Source organism: Salvia splendens, chromosome 7, assembly GCF_004379255.2.
Source record: "Salvia splendens isolate huo1 chromosome 7, SspV2, whole genome shotgun sequence".
NCBI classification, from domain to species: domain Eukaryota; kingdom Viridiplantae; phylum Streptophyta; class Magnoliopsida; order Lamiales; family Lamiaceae; genus Salvia; species Salvia splendens.
This window is the reverse complement of record NC_056038.1, coordinates 17,059,107-17,066,309: the sequence shown is the minus strand read 5'-3', so window position 1 is coordinate 17,066,309 and position 7,203 is coordinate 17,059,107. Positions and strand designations below refer to the sequence as shown.

Genomic DNA, 7,203 nt, shown 5'->3' with positions numbered 1-7,203 from the left:
ATGCACGTGCTGCCCAAGGGAAGGGTTCCGGTTTCCGGCCCCAGCCGCAGAATCAACGACGCCAAAACTTAGATGCATTTCTATTCAAGGGAAGGAACCATCAATTTCAACCTGCTTTTTTATTTTTCTAATTTTTTTTTAGTCTAAATTAGTTTATGATGCCATAGACATAGTTCTAGTCTAGACATGGTGGAGTGCTAATTGGAGACCCGACTTAATTAGCTAAATTTCTTGCATTGATTTTACCAATACACAATTTCAGTTGTTTCTCATATTTGAATTTATTTTACTTATTTTATTGAATGAGATTTATATGATTCCCATGTTTCCGATTCCGACACAAAATCGAAATAATTTGGTGATGTGGATCGAGTCAAGTGACATTGGGCGGTGGCGATTAATAAAGGGCATGGATTAAAATTTATTGCTTATTCTCATAACCAGGAGTTTGTATTTTTGTTCGAAACTAAATATTTATTGCTTGGATTGGGGTTTAATCTCGTCTTAATATCCTGCAAATGAGGTAGCATATATCTCGACTAATTGCATTTAAATCACAACTTTTACTCAAATTTGCAATTCAACCTCATTTTCAACATATGGCAGACACATGCCCAAACTTTTGCATTTAGTATATCCCCAAATTTTCAAGCCATCAAAATCCTACCATATGCAAAAAAATTTGAAAAAAGTTGTCGGGAGATGGCTTTTTTCGACCGCAAAATGAATAAATTATGGAAAAATGACAAAAGAGAAAAAAAAAACACATTCTATTGTCACTAGACAAAACACATCTATTTTCCAGTCAAAGGAAACAAACATCAAACAAAAAAAAACTGAAATGGATATAACTAGTGACGTAGCACTAGTACTAGTTGAGTTTTTCTTCTTAAGCAAGAGAAATTTAAATTATATGCACGCTACAATTCAAATTATATTTTACGCTCTGTCTCACAATAAAAGTCACATTTTATCATTTTGATCCTTCTCATAATAAGAGTCACACTTCATTTTTACCACAAATGATAAGTAGATCTCACGTTTTACTAACTCAATTCACTCACATTTTATTATAAAACTAATATAAAAAATGAGTCTCATATTCCACTAACTTTTTCAACGCATTATTTTTCACATTTCTTAAAACACATAACCATAATAAGAGTGACTTCTATTATTAGATGAAGGGAGTACTATTTAATAAGTACTAAAAATTAGGAAAACAAAGAAACGGCTTGTAGTACTACTCTATTCATTTTAATTGAATCGTTTTCAACTATTGGCCTTCCCAGTCAATTAATACAAACCATTTTAGGAAGAGCGAACTATATAAATAGTACCCGATCTTTCACTTTCGCACAAAAATGGTACCTAATCTTTATTTTATATCGTTTTTTATACCTAAAAATCACATTTTCAGTACCTGATGCTAATTTTCCCTAAAATATCCCCTAAAAATCACATTTTCACATTTTTGCCATGGAGGGCATTTTTAGGCATACATGAAAAGACAACCTAAAATGGCATATGTATCTTCTCTATCTTTCTCTTCTATACTATTATTATTAATTATAACTAATATTAATATTACGATGTTATATATTAATAATTAATTTATTTTTTAATATAATTCAAATTATGAGTCATATTTAACGGTAGCTATAGTTTTAATTATATTTAATTATTAGTATATTATTATAATATTAATATCTCATATTTAATAAAAAAATTATAATATACTTATTTAAAATATGAATTATATAATATTAAATTATAATAATTATTGTTTTTTTATCTTATTAATAACTACTCAATATAGTCTTATAAAATTTTACAATTACGAATTATATTTATAATAATATAAAATAATTAAATATTTTTAATTAGGTGTTTTAGTCCTAAAATGATATAAAAATTTAAATTAAAAATATTCAATTAATTTAATTAGTTTAAACAACTAATTTAATTAGGTATTTTATTCTTGATTTATATTTGAATATCGTAGGTGTATGTATAAAATACTAAAAAAAGAAGAAAAGAAAAAAAGAAAAAGAGGAAATAGAAACTAAGAAAAAAAAAGAAAGAAGATAGGAAAAAAGAATCACATCTAAACCCAATTCCTCTTTCATACAACCTAGGAACCTTAATTCTCTCATTTCATTTCAGAGAAAAGGTCGCATAATAGTAATGGCTCCGGTGTCGGGGTTGGTGTTTGATTCACATATAAATGTTTTTATTGTAAGAGAATTTTTAACGATTTATATTAAATTCAAACTCATTTCAGTGTAAATGTCACATCAAACAGTGATTTTACTTCAATCACTTAAACTAAACTCAAACTTAAAAGAATATTCTACCTTTTTTTACTCATAAAATTTGATAAAGTGATAGAGTTTATTACCCTGTAAACCTAATGATATGTGTATTTTACTCAAAAATCCAAAATGAGATTGATTTTGGAGTACCATTGGAGCAAATTGACTACTCCATTTTGGATTTTACACTAAAATCATTTAGTGTACCATTAGAGATGGTCTAATAAGGTAGTGCCTCTCCGAATCGTTGCAAGTTATGAGAAACTTACAGTGAGGAAATTATAAAGTACTCCATCTATCCCGGCTAAAATAAGAATGGATGTAAGTATTCAATGAAGTGAGAAAGAGAGTCCAATATTTAATTGGAGTGAGTAGGTTGAGTGTATTGATTAAAGAGAGAAAGTAACCAAAAATTGAAATGTGTCATTTTGGTTGGGATAAATTAAAAAAAAAATATGTCATCGGCTGGATCGGAGGGAGTAGAGATAGAAAAATTGTCGTTTTTTAAGTGGTGTGAGTCGAAACGAAACTGTTAATTCATCAGTGTCACTACTTAGATGTGAAAGTGAGAGACTTGGTTTAATTAATTATCAATCAAGAAAAATAATCAAGCAATAGAGATATTAGCGTGGCTGTAATGTATTTATAGTGTTTGTTTTTTTCTTCTTGTAATGTTTCTTTATATGTTGACGTAATGTTATGAATTACACAATTCTAAAACAATTCTAATAGTAATACTATTTCCACTCATCTACATTGACTGTTGATACAATCCACACACTATTAGGCTGCGTTTGATTTTTGTCAAAATTACAAAATGATCTCCTAGACTTTAGTGTGGCTTTGTTAATTTGCTAATCGCTTATTTTCACTGATTTTTATTACATATTGTCACTTCATGACTCACGAGGATTGTTGTCTACTTCAATTGAAAGAACTATGTTGTTGCTAGTTGAACCAGTTTGATCAAGAACTAAAATTGAAAAAATATTGACCAATCAATATATATAGACTTTAAACCGGGCCAGTTCAATAGAGAACAATGACTTACCAACAATATATCTGGATATTAAATTGCATTAGTTAAATAGAAAACTGGTCCAACCCAGCAGCCCATTTAAGGTTCAATTGAAACTAAATGTAAAGAAAAAATTGAGATCACTAAGCCTTATTATATAAGTCTTCATGGAACACCAACTACTTATAAAAATGATGAATTGAAGATAAGATTTAAAAAAAAAAAAAGCATTAAAGGATTGAAATGGGTGGTTTACTATCAGCAGAAACCAAAACTCAGGTGTTGATGAAAATTATAAAAGAGATGATTGTGAATGGCGAGGCAATCAGCAAGTGCCGAACACATAGTATATTTGTAAACAACAATAATGATCGAAACCGACAGAAATATCTTTATCAATCAATCGCCTCAAACTATCTGATTTCAACTTTTTAGGTTCAGTGGGCACACCACTCATCAATTCAATCCAATCCAATCCAATCCAATTACACTCAAATTATTACAGAATATCCCATGATCATTCTCTTTATTAATACACACATTTTGCTTCCACCTACCACTTTTCTAGTGTGAGAAAAGAAAAGATGGCGAAGAGCACTTGGAGTTGCGTGAGTTATTCTGTATGTGCATGCGATGACAGCCGCAGTTACTGCAAGAGTGCTGCCCTCTTTTGAAATTTATGATACTTCAAAAATATGGGATTTTGCAGCTCGGAAATGGTTTGGCACAAACTCCTCAGATGGGGTGACTATACTTTGATCATATTTTCTTTGATGGTGTTCGGTTGCCAAGATAAAATAATATTAAGATATAATCTAGTATTTAGTTCTGAGATTATTTTAGGGTTAGCTAGGACTAATTATCCCATGATTATCCATCTAGAATTGAGTTGTGAGATTGAATCTCATGAACCAAACACACTACAATTTTAATCATGGATACAATCTTGCAAACCGAACACCCATTTGTATTATGTTTCACTGAATACATGTTTAATTACTTGATTTTTTTAACAGATGGAATAGCTGGAATTTCTTCAGATGCGCCATTGATGAAAAAGTAATTAGCGAAACAGGTACTTCTTACCTCTCAAAAAATCATATTTATGTTGGTCTCAATTTACCCTTGACTTGTTAAATTCCAAAAGAATGGTATGTTGCATGCCTTACGTGAGTTTCTTATGTAAGCATCACTTCGTTTCACGCACGTTTAATATTGTTCGTTTCATTTTATAAATTCGGTTTGATTCTAACACATTAAAAATGTTATTGCAATTTTTAATTTCACAAAATTCTTAAAAATAAAAAATCAAAGCTCAATTTACTTGTTTTCTCTAGAATTTTAAATAAAATAATAAAATAACAAATTAAGCTTTGATTTTTATGAACTTTGTGAAATAAAAATTTCCAATAACATTTATTTATCAATGTATTAGAATCAAACTAAATATATAAATCAAAACGAACTACGTTAAACGTTCGTCAAACAAGAGTGGTGCTCACATCAGATATGTAGCATATCATTCCTCTGAAATTACATACATATTGTTTTTCATTAATTCAGTTTTATTGATGCATGTTTTGCCTTTTGACAGCTGATGCTCTTGTTACTACTAGTTTGGCTAAGCTGGGGTATGCATATGTAAATATAGGTAAATCCAAACCCCCCAAAATCACATGATAGGTATTAAATGTTTTCATCTCTGATCTCTGATTCCTAGTGTTCTTATATTTTGGTGGATATCATGATATGCAGATGATTGTTGGTCTGAACTGGTGAGGAACTCAGAGGTAGATAAGCAAGTCTCACTGTTGTTAATCATCTTTAGTTAGTTCTATATCTGGTTATTACAGTATATTGGTATGAGCCAAAAAGCTTTGAATGCAGGGTGATATGGTTCCTGATTCTAAAGCATTTCCATCATGCATTAAGGATCTTGCTGATTATGTGCACTCAAAAGGTCTCAAAATCGGGATCTACTCGGACGCAGGGTATGGAAAATTTTGGGATATCCTTCACAATAATCTTTTGTTTCAAACTATGTGACAAGCGTTTTTTTGCTTTGTTTTGTTTTAACCTTTAATATCCTTTGTTCATATGGAATTGGACATCTACAGACTTTATACATGTCAAGTTCGCCCCGGCTCGCTAAAACATGAAAATGATGATGCAGCACTCTTCGCGTCTTGGGTTGGTTCCTCTTTGCTATAATTTTTTTGTACGGTGTAACCATGATCTGAGGTTCTAGTTTTTTTGTTGGTTAGGGTATCGATTACTTGAAGTATGACAACTGTTTCAATATGGGAATTGATCCTAAGAAAAGGTAATGGGCTTCCAGATTTTGATATTGGTGGCTTGATATTAATGTAGAGCCACATTGCCAGGTATCCCCCTATGCGTGACGCGTAGAATGCAACTGGAAGGACGATATTCTATTCACTTTGCGAATGGTACACCTTCTCCACTCTTATTGTTTCCCTTCCTAGGAGCCAAGTCTTGAGTTGCATTCTAGTTACATTCTTCGGTTATGATTGTTTCTAGGGGTTTGGATGACCCCGCGTTATGGGCAAGTAAAATCGGCAATAGTTGGCGCACCACATATGACATTGAAGATACATGGGAAAGGTTCTCAATAGAGACATCAATTTTTTCATTTTTGTTGTGTTAAATATTTTATGAGACAAAAATATAGTAGTAGATGATATCTGTTTAAATCCCATTTTTCATTTAATTGTATCATGTACTGATGTAGTTTGTGTGCCTATGTGGTTTAGCATGACCGCGGTTGCTGATATCAACGACAAGTGGGCAGCATATGCTGGACCTGGTGGATGGAATGGTAGAGTCGATATCCACATTCATATGCTCCTGGCATCAACTCTGACTCGTTGCTTATTATCTTCGACACGTTATGACAGATCCGGATATGTTAGAAGTTGGAAATGGGGGAATGACTTACGAGGAGTATCGGTCCCATTTCAGCATTTGGGCTTTGATGAAGGCACCACTGATCATCGGCTGTGATGTAAGAAATATGACAGCAGAGACGTATGAAATTCTTACGAATGAGGAGGTTATCTCTGTAACACACCTTGAATTAATGGCCTAATCAATATAAAATGAATGGCCCTTTGTTTCTCTTTCGCTTATAACCGTGATATACGTGTATCAGATCCACCCGGTGTCCAACAGAGAAAAGTTTATACATATGGACCCGATGGTTGCTATCAAGTATGTGAACAATAGACTCTTTTCATTCTAGACATATAAAAAGTTTTGATGTACATATTTATAGATTTGGGCAGGTCCACTTTCCGGGAAGCGCACAGTGATTGTCTTGTGGAACCGGTGTTCAAAAGCTGCCACAATCACAGCCAAATGGGACACGATGGGGCTTGAATCTTCGACCAACGCCTCTGTTAGAGATGTGTGGAAGGTAAATAAGGCTACATTATCATTTCTCTCTTATTAACTAATTGTTATTCATTGTGTTGTTGCAGCAAGAGTATGTTTCTTTGAGCTCAACGAATTCGTTTAGTGCTAAAGTGGAAGCGCACGCCTCTGAAATGTTCGTTCTGGCCCCCAGCTGCGGCAGCTGCCTCTGCAGCTTAAGTTCAAGGCTTTTTTGTATGAGGATATGTTCGACCTATTTCTGCTAGTTTAATTTGAATTCCATGAAATATTAGTAATTGAATGGGTATTGAAGATAAGGATAGTAGAGTGCTATGTTGATGTGGTTAACATCAAGCTGGGATGGTATTAGAGTGAGTTTAGTCTGTTGTGGCATTGCATATCATCTAGCATCTGTATATTGTCATGGAGTACTATATTCATATATACAACTTGTGCTATAGTAATATTTTTGGAGCA

General features: G+C 32.4%; 1 pseudogene; it reads left to right on the top strand.

Moving 5' to 3' along the window:
• The first annotated feature begins 3,898 nt into the window (after nt 1–3,898).
• Nucleotides 3,899–7,203, top strand: LOC121811068 (annotated as a pseudogene).